This window comes from Rhinopithecus roxellana, chromosome 8 (assembly GCF_007565055.1).
Source record: "Rhinopithecus roxellana isolate Shanxi Qingling chromosome 8, ASM756505v1, whole genome shotgun sequence".
Taxonomy (NCBI): Eukaryota; Metazoa; Chordata; class Mammalia; order Primates; family Cercopithecidae; genus Rhinopithecus; species Rhinopithecus roxellana.
The window spans coordinates 27,227,687-27,241,015 of record NC_044556.1 but is presented as its reverse complement, the minus strand read 5'-3'; the positions used below and the strand labels follow the sequence as shown (position 1 = coordinate 27,241,015).

The 13,329-nt window shown below is 39.1% G+C and overlaps 1 protein-coding gene across 2 annotated transcripts in view; it reads left to right on the top strand.

Annotated features, from left to right (window-relative positions):
- The window catches only part of PLPPR5 (phospholipid phosphatase related 5), a 115,655-nt gene that overhangs the window by 67,723 nt on the left and 34,603 nt on the right, over nucleotides 1-13,329 (top strand). The window lies entirely within an intron of this gene.

Here is a 13,329-nt window from a genome sequence, read left to right as displayed (position 1 = left end):
ACAACAACAGCCATATATTCAGTGCTCATTATTTGGAAGTAAGACTTTCTAATAGATGACTTGCCCTTGTCCTCTAATAAATCTATTGTCTCAATGTATTCCGATGCAGAAAAAATACCCAAGACTTAGAGGTTGTGCCTACACAAAGCACTGGATCGATTGTTCTGAATAAATAGGTCTAGTTCCTTAAATAAAGTACCCATTTGCATTATCTCTGACAATTCTGTTAAAGCCAAGAGAGATTGTCTGATGCACCTTGGCATTTATATAAGACCCCACACGTCCTCCTACTAAGCCTGTTCACCTCTCCAGTCTCAACTGGGAAAACTTTTAAGCAATCCCATAGTTGGAGATACTGCCTGAAGTGGATCCATGCACATCCTGAGGATCAGGAAATTTTGTTGCACACCCATAAATAATTCTGAGTACTCCCAACATGCCTGTAGACATGGAGACAACTGGGTTGAATTTGGAGATGCTGGCTGGAGGACTCCTTGTCTCTAGCTGAGTCTGTGGCTGCTCATAGCCATGTCCTCAGCATCTTGTACAGCACAGAACCCTTCAGCAACCCACTTCAGAATGCTCCTTACACACTCTAAAAAGCCCTCAAACTTAAGACCTTTTAACTCATTTTTTTCACAGAAGGGTTCACTGTATTTGTGTGAATAATAAGTGATTTCTTTCTATTATTTATGCCAGTACTGTGCTAAGTGCTTTACATAGATTATCTCATTTAATCCTTATAGTCAAATTCCATAGGTACTATTATAATTCTCAAATTAAAGATGAGAAAACTGAGGCTCAGAGAAATTCAATAACTTGCCCAGAGTCACACAGCTGGTATATTTGCTCAGAGTCACACAGCTGGTATATTTGTCCAGAGTCACACAGCTGGTATATGCTGGAGACAGGATCTGAATCCAGAACATCCCCCATGTCTATTCTTGGAACTGCTTCATTCCGTTGCCTCCCCCTCGCAGCCAGTAAACTCAGGTGCACGTTGAGGTGACTATCCATGCAGAATTCCAGGTCCCTTACCCTGGGCACTTCGTTCCGGGTGGTGAATGTCTCTGTAGTTTTTTTGGAAGAGAGTGGGATTTTGATTTCCAGCGTGGTCTTTTGCTACCTACATGGCCATGGCATAATACAGTGTTCTGGTACTGCTGACTTCTCAGTAAAGAGTGAGCAAGTAATCAGAGTGCACCTGCCAGATAAGGAACACGAAAGGAACCACTGCACATAAAGCAAGCATATTTCTTATATTTAACTATTCTTAATGGCCCCTGTGTTCTCATATTCCTTGCTATGAAGTTTAAATTACTTACAGTGACACCCACTAATTCAGTGGGGCTATTTTCAACATAGAATCACAGGGACGTTTGACTTGTTCTTGTAATTGATTTTCCTTATCCCATAAAGTTTTCTTATTGGGTACTTTCTATTACATGAAGCTCTGTGGTGTTGATATCATAAATTGGGGGTTATTACAAATATACTTAAAATGAAGACAATTAAATAGTAAAGGTGAACAGTCATATTACCTAGGATGATAAAACAGCTCTCCCCTCCCACTTGTACAGACTTAGTTCAGGCCCTCATTATGGCTTGCCTGGATTGCTAATAAAAATTTCCTAATAGCCTCTACTCTTGCTGGTTGAAATTCATTCATTCTTTATATAAATTGCCTACGCAACTTTCTGAAATGGAGATTATGATGTGCTGGCCTGGTTTCATGGATGTGTGACCTGATTCAGGTCCTGTCTCCAGCATCTACCAGCTCACACAGGGCCCGTGTTCAGGAGGGCTGCATGCTTGGTTTAATGCTCTGCTGTCACTACTTTGTAATTTGTAATGATTTTTGAAAAACAGGTCTGTCATTCATTTTCATTTTGCACTAGACCCTACAAATTATATACCCAGTCCTATAACATGCAATCATGTAATCCACGCCCAACTCAATAAAGGCTCCAGAAGCCCCTCTGTGAATTACCTAAGAATTCATGAATGTGGTTAAGAAGCATCTGGATTTTCTGTAAACTTCCTTCAGCTTTAATTTTTTTTTAATTCTATGAACCATAAAGTACTTTACAGAGGAGAGATGTCACAGACCTAATGTTTGTACAAACACCGCAAAAATGATCCAGTGATAATGAACCAAATATGGCATTAGTTTTTGTTTGTAGTGTGCTTGCTTCATTGTTTGATCAGACACATCATGCTCTTGACTTGTACTGACCTGGTGGTCACAGACAATTCCCAGGATTTTTCTTCTGTAGTGACCTTTATCTTTTCCTTTACATTAACAGATCTAGATTGTTATTATTATTGATTAGTCATTTTCACTGTCACCAGTTATCTTAGTGTCTAATAAGAGATTTCTAAAAGAACTCAAAATATTTGAATCTTGATTTCACTATATATATATATATATTATTATTTTTTTTTGAGACGGAGTCTCGCTCTGTCGCCCAGGCTGGAGTGCAGTGGCGCAATCTCGGCTCACTGCAAGCTCCGCCTCCTGGGTTCACGCCATTCTCCTGCCTCAGCCTCCCGAGTAGCTGGAACTACAGGCGCCCGCCACCACACTCGGCTAATTTTTTGTATTTTTAGTAGAGACGGGGTTTCACTGTGTTAGCCAGGATGGTCTCGATCTCCTGACCTCGTAATCCGCCCGCCTCAGCCTCCTAAAGTGCTGGGATTACAGGCGTGAGCCACCGCGCCCGACCGATTTCACTATATTTTTACATCAATTTATAACTTCTAGACTACGTATTAGAGAAGAAATATAGGTCATAAAACCAAACAATTATAAGTTAGTTAAATTACAAAACATTGAAAATGAAAATTGATTCACTTGTTAGCCAATTTAACAAACAATTACTGAGCACACAGCGGGTCTAGGAACTTAAAAGGCAAAGACATGCAGCCCATACTCTGAGGGTGCTTAACACCCAGATGCAGCTGGGAGTAGGAGGCCAAAAACAACCCAGCACCACCAATTACATGTATAATAAGTGCTCTCATGCATGGGCACAGGGTAATGGGGCAGCCAGAAGGCTTTTAGGAGGCAGAAGTGATATCTGAGGAAGAGACAGGCAAGGATGGTGGGTAGTTGAGGACTGCATTCATTTTCTAGGGCTACAAATTACCACGAAATTGGTGGCTTATAACAATATAAATTTATTCTGACATGGTTCTGGAGGCCAGCAATCTGAAAGCAAGGGTTTAGCAGGACTCTGCTCCCTCTGAAGGCTCTAGGGGAGAACACTTTGTTGCATCTTCCAGCTTCTGGTGGCTGTGAGTGTTCCTTGGCTTATAATAGCATCACTCCAGTCTCCGCCTCCACAAGGTCACATTCATATCATTCATATGGCCTTTTACATGTATCCCACCCTCTCTTCTGTCTTTGTCTTCTCTTCTTCTTTTAAAGATACTTCCTGTTGGCTTTAGGGCCCACCCTAAATCCAGAATGATCTCATCTTAAGATCTTTAACTAATGAGATCTGCAAAGATGATTTTCCAACTAAGGGAATATTCACAGGTTCCCAGGATTAAGACTTGGATGTGTCTTTTTGGGGGCCCCTATTCCACCCACTACAAGGAGTCTGAGAGATGAGATAACAGAGCAAATTGGAGCAAATCATAAGTAGTTTAACATGGCTAGAACATAGATTCTGGAAAGGGAGGGATAGGATGAGGCGGAAAAGCAATTAAAGGCCATGTCAGGAAAGACCTTTTTCCTAATGCTTGGAAGCTGGAACTTTTTTCTGAGTGCAGTAGGAATTTACTTAACTCCTTGCCGTCTGGTGAGCTTTCTGTGCTCTTGCTCACTGCTTTAGGGAAGTGAACTAACGGTGCATTCCTAGTCCAACTGGAAAATCTGTTAGTATTTGTCTAGCACATTTTATTTATTATACTTTAAGTTCTGGGGTACATGTGCAGAATGTACAGGTTTGTTACCTAGGTATACACGTGCCATGTTGGTTTGCTGCACCCATCAACCTATCACCTACATTAGGTATTTCTCCTAATGTTATCCTCCCCTACCCCCCCAACCCCACGACCAGTGTGTGAGGTTCCCCTCCCTATGTCCATGTGTTCTCATTGTTCAACTCCCACTTAGGAGTGAGAACATGTGGTGTTTGGTTTTCTGTTCTTATGATAGTTTGCTGAGAATGATGGTTTCCAGCTTCATCCATGACCCTGCAGATTATATGAACTCATTCTTTTTATGGCTGTATAGTATTCCGTAGTGTATATGTGCCACATTTTCTTTATCATCTATTATTGATGGACATTGGGGTTGTATCCAAGTCTTTGCACTATTCACAATAGTCTAGCACATTTAAAAAAATATTTTATGACTTTCCAAGCTTTTAAAGTTGATAAATATCATATCAGAACTTTACACCTTATTCTTGAAATATGAGTGATATGGTGGCCCTGGACTTATGGTCAGTAATGGCAATAACTGTTTGGATCTGAGCACTGCTCTCCCCTCTAGAAGACACATGTTCTCATCTGTTAGTCTCAGTCCTCACTCATTGTGTCTTCAACACAAGGCTGGAGCCATTGGCTTTATATCACTGTGCCTTTGCTGTTGGCTTTGCCTTTACTGGGACACTTGGCTCCTTTATATTACCTGACTTTACCTTAAGTGAATTTGTAACCCTTTCTTTACACATAGTGTCTCCTGTTCTTATCTGCCTGGAATTCCTTTCCCCTCACTCTTCTTCTCCTGCCCCCTCATTTTCAACTCTCTCATAAAAAGGGCCCCTACAGAAAGTTTTGCCTAACGCTGCCCTCATGTCCGGGTCGGTTGTTGTTTCCATTTTGCTTGAGGGTAAGAGTCTTTTTATACTCGAGACTTAGAAGAAACTGTTGATCAACCTGACTTCTATTTCCTGTGAATTATTTCTGTGATTTGTGCTCCTCAACATACACCTCAGTTATGCTTATTAATTAGTCTTTTATGTGTCTCTGCTTTCTCTTGGACGAAGAGCTCCTTGAGGTCAGCAGCGACAGACTTCCCTATCTCTATATTGCTAGCCCGAACTCATTATCCAGGACATAAGCAAGACACCATAAATAGTAATTGAAACTGGATGAATGAGAGTAGCAATGAATGAATGAATGTATTCTGCACACTTTTTCCTTCTCATGAAGCCTCAAGCTGTTTTTAAACTTTTAATTAATAGCTTTTGCTGTATACTACATGTTCAGTGGTATTCTAGGAAATCTTTTCTTATCTGCCATGAAACATACAGTCTGCATCCACTCTTCCTTCTGTGTTTTGCCCAGGGATGCCAAGCTTGCATCCATTGGCTCTTACCTATCAGCAAGCACACGCCTGCTCTGCTCCCTCACTGTGTCCTATTGCCACCCAAGCTCCAGGTCCCAGAAAAGCAAGAGTTGGGAGAACAGGCCTGTGAAATAATTTCTCCTGTGTCCCACATTCCCATGGACATTTATCCCAGAAGCATGGTTAAACTTCTCTGCCTTCTGGTTGCAACTTCTGTGTCTCTTGATGCTGCCAGTCAGAGCCTAGGATCCCTGTGTTCTGTCTTGCTCCCTGGTGCCCACCTGCCAGAAACATCTTCCTTTAGCCCCTCAAGCACCTAGGACACTACCCCCTCTCCTTTTGCACAAGTAACAAATTCCTCCACACAGCTTTCAAGGCCAAGCTAGTTTTCCCACCATGATTCTCCAGCTTTAACCAGATACGTATCTGCTCATGTTGCCCAAATCGTGCCTGACTCCCTGCCCCTTGGTGCCTTTCCTCACCTCACTACATGCATCAGAGACAACCCCAACCCTGGCTGCCCCTTTACCAGGAAAGGCCTTCCCAAATCAACCAACATTCTCCAGCTATTCGAATGGTCAGTGTGTCTTCAGCACTTTCTCAGGTTTCAGAGCTAGATGTAAATGCCTTCCTGCCACCATAACTGGAGCTTGCCAAGTAGTTACAACACCAGCTTTGGTTATGCAAAGCTCGGCTTTTCATCTCTGCACTTTGTTCTTTAGTGTCATTGTCTCATCTGGTCCTCAGAACAGCTCAGTTTCATTCTGAAACTTTATTCTTAATTCTGAAATCTTTTTTTTAAGAAGCCCTCTCTATGCAAGGAAAGACAAAATTTTGTTTGTCCCTGGATGAAAAACTTTATCTGACCTGAATTTATTGGAGTTCTTTACTTATTCTGCTTCCTGTGAGTAGCCATCTGTTTTGAGGTAGAAATGGGAATGTGTTTTATTGTAGGGTGCAGCCCTGACCACACAGGAGGTATCAATGGGCAGTACATAGATCATATTACCCAAAATCTTAAAATGTTCTGAATTCTGAAATACTTCTCTACTTGAGGGCTCTGATAAAGGAGTGTGGAGCTGTAGTAAAGCAGACCTTGCTGCTTTCCAGATTTGACCAGTGAGGAGACTCAGTGAGGATAAGTCATCACCCACCTAACATCATAGCCCTAATGTACTGAAGGATCAAGACTGGAACTCAGATCCTCTGATGCTATCTGGGCCATTATCCACTCATTATAGGCAACTAATGTGCATGCGTACTGCAGGCTGGAGGGAAAGTAGAGATTCTTTTACCACAGCCTGTTAAGTACATTAGTTTTTTAGAAAAATCAATAGATTCCTGGAAAATATACAGTTTCTTAGAGGTCATTTCCAAAATACAGCAACTACTACACACCTAAAAAATAGCTAAAGTAATGCATAAGGCTGAAAGGTCACATAAACTATTCATTGCGAGAGTTGCTGTACATTTTGTATATATTTTTGTTCTAATTAGATATAAGCAGTGTGATATACACAAGCCCAGCTCTCCAAAGCAGTATGTTCATTTATTCATCCATTGATTGACCCTGTGCCAGGGCTGAGTATTGAGTAACGGGCAAAACAAACATATCCCCTGTCTCCATGGAGGCCTAGTTGGTGTTTTAACTCAGTTGTTTAAAACTTTGACCTGATGGAAATCATGTCATACACAGAGATTAGGTATCTAACTCAGCCTTCAAAACCCTGTTTAACCCATAATGTACTTAAAATATATTATTAATCGTGCTATAGGACTACCATCAGGTACAGTGTTTCCATGAGAAAGCACTTGGAACATCTTGATTCTTGTTGTATGTCTGGATATAATTGTACTTCCAAGTGGAACTATAGATTTCCTGCCTAGAAACTTCTCTTGGCCACTGAGGCCTGAGACTTGTTATGTTTTATTCCTCCCTCACTGCACTTTCACCTTCCACCCATGACCTCACGCAGTTCAAACTCATGGATGCACATAAGCACGCATCCAATTAACCAAGAATTCTGGCCAGTTTAACATCCTAAATATTCCAGTCTGTTCATGACTGCAGCCATGACTCTAGTTCAGGATGTGATGATCCAGCACTGGGAACCGCTTCTTCCGAAGTGATACTTTAAAATTCAAAGGTACTCCTGTCAAATTCTCATGTCCCCTTTATGTACTCCCATTTTCCTTTTAATATAAATCCCAACTCCTTCACTTGGCACACAAAGGTTTTTGAACCTGGCCCCCGTTAACCTCTCTGGCCTAATTCCTGCTACTCCCCTCTGTACTCACCCCCGCCTCCACCCGCACAGCCTTCAGACTGACACACTGAGTCATTTTCAGCTCCCGCTTCAGGCATGCTGTTGAAGGTAAGTAGTCTTACCTCTGCTTGAGGACTACTTCAGCCCCGCCTTCCTCTCCAAGGCTGAGGGAGAGAGGATCCTCGACTCCTGTACGGCATATATTAATAGCATCTTTGTTAGAGCATGGGCTCTGTAACTGAACTGCTTGAGTATGAATCCCGGCTTCATCACCTTCAAGCCTTAAGTCCATGGATAAGTCACTTAACCTTTCTGTGTCTTAGTTACCTCTGTTGTTGAGTACCAATGTCATGGAATTGTTTAGATTACCTGATTGAGTGCATGTAAAGCACTGAGCACAGTTCTTGACACATAGTAAGCATTCATGAAATTTTAACTTTTATTATGATTAGCTGTTACTGAGAGTGAGCCAAGAACCATACCAGGCACTGAGGTTACAAAGAGAAAAGGATATTTCTATCCCATATAAGCTAGCATGGGAGAAAAAGATAAATATTTTTATGTAAAAATAACTCTTTTTATAATAATTATGAACAGAATACTGGTAGCAAAGTGAGAAAGAGTCATTCTGCTCCTCCAATAGCTGGGACTAAGGCTGAGGATGTGATTTGAGGTGCAAGCAGGCACTAAGCAGAGAGATGTGTTTTGACACCTTTGATAACTTAACATGCCTTAAACGCAGTTTTTGTTGTGAATGGTAGAACCTTGTAGGTGTGGGAGAAGAGAGGTTACAGAGGTTCACCCACATCACCTTCCTCCTTCTTGAAAGGGAGTAAAGTGAGAGTTGGAAGCTGGGTGGGGACTCAGTGGGAATGGATGTAGGAAGCTTTTGGTTGAATGAAAATTGAAGGAGTTGGGGAGGAAAATCGCAAGCCTTGAGAGGGGAAAGAAGAGCACTTCCTGAGGACCCAACTAGGAAAGCTTCTCCCCTGCCCTTTACTTACTCACCGATGAGGGTTAGGAATGAGGTCAGAAATATGCTATAAGCACACTCTTAATTTTAAGACATCCTTTGAAATGTCACACTGTCATTAATATTAATGATATTTATTGAAATTAGTGTGGAGTTGATTACAGTATTTTGTTGCTGATCACAAACCCATATGTGCTGCAATATTATATTTATCTTTCTAAGGTATGATGATTCTTTTTCTGTTATTATATAATTTAAGACAGTATCTCGACAGTATCTCATGATCTAGAATCCAATTGTCACTTAATATTTAACATTTTCTGGTTCTATATATGTATATTATATACATAGTATAGATCATACAAAGATCAGACATATAGATAATCACATTAACATTAATTATAGTTTCTTTCCTTATCTGAAGAAATCCTGAGAAATATTTTGAGTCCTAAAGATTTAAGTACAAATTCAGACATCTTTGAGGACTACTCAGAGATATCTGAAATATGCTTTTATTGTTATACTACTAATTTCTTGTCCCTGATAGTAAACTTAATTTTTTTATTTATGTGTTTTAAATTTTTCAGGTTCTACTTCATTTTTGTTTAAGGTATACCAGATCTAACCCTTCAATTCACTCAACAGTCTTGTGCATAATTTTTTTTAGTATTTAAAATTTCCAGATTAGTCTTTAACATGTTGATTTTAGTTCCTTACTTGCTTGTCAGGGAATTTTAAATCTTGGAGATGATGAGATAGAATTATAGCCATCAAATATCTTTTGCTTGCAGGTAATTCTTCAGATGCTACACAGCTTTTTTATTATATATTTTTTGTGCTTGTATAAAACCCAGAAATAAGATCACAAGCTATCTTTATGTAAATATCATCTCACTTTCTATCTAGTGTATGGAAAACAAGTGTTAAGTGGTGAATATGTATGGTCCTTGATTTCATAGATGATAATGTCAAGCAAAAGTGTATTGTTCTTCTAGCTGATGGATGAAATGCCACATGTGCAGTATATTTATTGGGTTGGGGGGCAGTCATACTGGAGATAAATAGTCTCCATGTAAAATCAGCCATGGCTGCATTTTAGGGATTAGGTAAATGTGTCCGTGATGAAGGAGCTGTTATTCATAACCAAGCCATCAATCGGCCTTTGTGCTGTGGGCAGCAGAGTTACTGAGCATATTCAGATCTTAACTTCATGTACCAGCTGGTCCTGAACACTGAGGTTGTTGTTACTTACATCACATTTGTGACTCAGTGTTTTTCATTCAAGGACATCAGCTACAGGATAAATTCTGTGTTCATGATGATGTAATCTTTTGTTAGGTACCCATTAAGGATATTGTAAAGAAAGTGGATGTTTACTCTTGATTTTCGAATACAATAAGGAGCTTTATCCCCATGCCCATAAGTTAGAATACATTATTTCTCCTAACACGTACATAGTTTTAATCCAAATATATTGTTTTAATCCTTTTAGCTTATTCTCATCACAAAGCAAACAAAAATTTTCATGGTGCCATGTGACGGCAATGAAACTTACACTTCTTTTGTGACTACCATTCTAAATCCTACAGATTAGTATAGTTATTTTCATTTTACAAGTGATATAAGAGTCAGAGAAGTTCAGTAATTTGTGTAAGGTCACAGAGCTAACTGGTAGTAGATTGAACTTTTAACCCTGACTATTAAATTCCTAAAGCTGAACTTTTCCTCCTAGCTTACACTGACTAAATACGGAAATCTCCCAAGTCTCTAAAGGTATCAATAAAATACAAAACAACCGGTTAACTTTGATGAAGTAAAGTTTTTTTAAAAGTAGCCATTATGATAATTAGAATCTGAAAAAATAGGCTGTATATGATAGTTTAACTTAGAAAACTCTAAATAATTCCATGATAGTATCATTTTATTGCACTATGTGCCGTTTGAAATGGTAATATATTAACAAATATTTAAAAATAAATAAAAATATGTGGATAAATGTTGTCTAATGAAGCTCAGGTAGCCTGGAAAATGGATTTAGGATCAGTACCCAACTTGAAGCAATAAAATAAATAAAAATAATAAAGTAGCAATAATTGCTGAAATGGGTAAAATCTTTTTTGGAATATTCACTGATCATTTTGTATACCCTTTAAATTATGATGCTCTTGTTTAGGTCAGCATTGTCCAATAGAAATAGAAAGTGAACCATATATATATGATTTTAAAATGTCTAATAGTCACATTTTTAAAGTAAAAAAGTGATATTAATATTCAATATTTTGTTTAACCCAGTATATCCAAACTGTTATCAATCATTTCAACATGTATTAATATTTTATTTCAACATGTATCAATATGTTATTTCAACATGTATCAATATGTTAGTAATAAGATAGTTTGCATTTTTCTTTTTCAAAATTTTCTAAATCCAGTGTATTGACACTTGCAAAATACATCTCAGTTCAGACGCTACATTTTCATCTGAAATCCTTATTCTGTATTTAGATATAAAATTTACAGTGTAAAAAGTAGATGTGAAGCCCAATTTGTTTCCAACATATATTAACATTTTCTAACAATCTAATTGAGTACCAGTTTTGAAATCCTTTTCATTAAAATCAAATAGAATTGAAAATTTGGTACTATAGTTGGCCTCATCACATTTCAAGTGCCAATGGCTACAGTAGCTACTGGCTACCGTATTGGTTCAGTGCCTCAAGGAAAGACTTCAAGATAAGAGGAAAAAGAAATGCTTAGCTTCAGTAATTAAATGAGGCTAGCTTTGTCAAGAGAGAACAGGAATTTCTAAATATCAAAGCTTTACATATCAAAAGCAAAATTTGAATATCTGAATATTTTGAGTGTAATAAAATATATGTAATGTAAGTATTATTATTATATTTTGTTATCTGAGTATTTTATAGAGAAAACACAACTTATAAAGGGAAGGGAAGGGAGTACTTTCTGTCCTAGGAAGTGGAGGATTGGATGAGAGGGAAGGGCTTGATCTGCCCACTTAGGTGAGCACCCATACATTAGAAACCCAAAGAAGGCAGTTGATCACTGGATAACAGAAACTCCAGAGAGGTTGTGGAGATAACAGAAAGTAGAAGAGCTTGTACTTCATTTCTGGCTTGAAACTGGGAAAACAATTTCTCTTAATACACCTGCAGTAGGTAAGTCCGCAGAGAAGACAGTGGGAGCCCAGGGACCCTGCAGCAGAGCTTGGGAGGGTAGACAGCCCACCTGGGACTACAAGGAAGATGTGCGGGAGATGAAAAGGATCTTTATTTCCTGTGAGCCTAAATGGACCAGGTCAGTGTGGGGCCACAAGGACATTAACAGTGGTTGTCAGTAGGGCACCAGTGAAGCAGTGGGATACACACCTGGCAGTGGAGGCCAGTGAAGGCTGGTGGGTTGCCTCCCCACCTTGACCTTGAGGTATTGCAGACTTCCAACTAGACCCCACTGTCATTTTTCCAGAAGAGAGAATAGTGAGAAACAGAACAACTAAGCATTTATTCAGAATTTCTCCCATCCCATTTCTATTCAGTGGAAGATGGGTGCTTATGATGAAGTTTAGATCAGTTATGGAAACTAGAGTTATTGCATGTTTTATGCAATCTAGATTATAGCACCGTACAGAAAATTTATGACTTCAATATCCCACTGCTTATTGCACCACCATTACCACTCCTGACCCCCATCACAGTCCTGAAAAGTCTGAACTAAGTGAACACAGGTCTGTCTGGCAAAGTCCATGGTCTTTCCACCATTGCATCACAATTTTGTTACATACCCCATCAGACAGCTTTACATTGCTGTTTGGCAAATTTATCAATGAAACAAGAATATCAAGTCTGGGTACATAAATAAAACTTTCAGGACACTACAAGGTTGGCTTAATAAATGAATGCCTCATTTTTTAAATAAAAATTTTATATGAAAAATGTCAGTAGCAGTTTGTAGACAGATCTCAGGCGAAGTGCCATGAGGCTCTGTCCTTGATGCTGTCTTGTTATTGGTGATCTGTCTGGAGCTAACTAGAATCTGGGAGAAAGATAACTAATATACTATGATAGATGCCAGCATAAAAGTTCAAAATGGTGTTGACAAGGTAAAATATTGTTTTGAAAACAATAATAAATTTGATTTTTTGAACAATTTCAGGAGCCCAGGGTAAGGGGAACTTGATAAGGCATCAGTTCATGTGAAGAAGTCATGGAAGATTCAGTGGACCACAAACACAATTTGACCAATAATGCTATGAAGTTATTAAAACACACACACACTCTCTCTCTCTCTCTCTGTCTCTCTCTCTCTCTCACACACACACACACACACAAATCAAACCCAGTGCCCTGTTAGGTTGCATCAAAGTCATCAAAATCTGGAAATCGGTTTAAAGATAATCCAATCCTGACCTGACTATGAGATATGGATCAATGAGTAAGACTATAGGGTGCAATCTAGAAAAGTCTCAGCTGCACTTTGGGCTGGTCAGTTGATAGTGGGCACCGGTTTCCTTAATTTTGGGCTGTACTCTTTGAGAGAAGTACTAACAGATGTCAAAAGCACTAGAGTGTGCAGAGTGCTGAGGGATCTGGCCACTGAGTTATTCCCATACTGAGGGGAATTGAGGCTGTTTCATCTGTAGAAAAGAAGAGACAAATAATAAAAGAATACATATAATCATCTGCAAATAAACAATTAGTGGATGTCTTTAGGGCTAAATAGCATAAGAAAGGTGAAAGAAGCATGAAAACAAGAGAAGGAAAAAGGTTCTC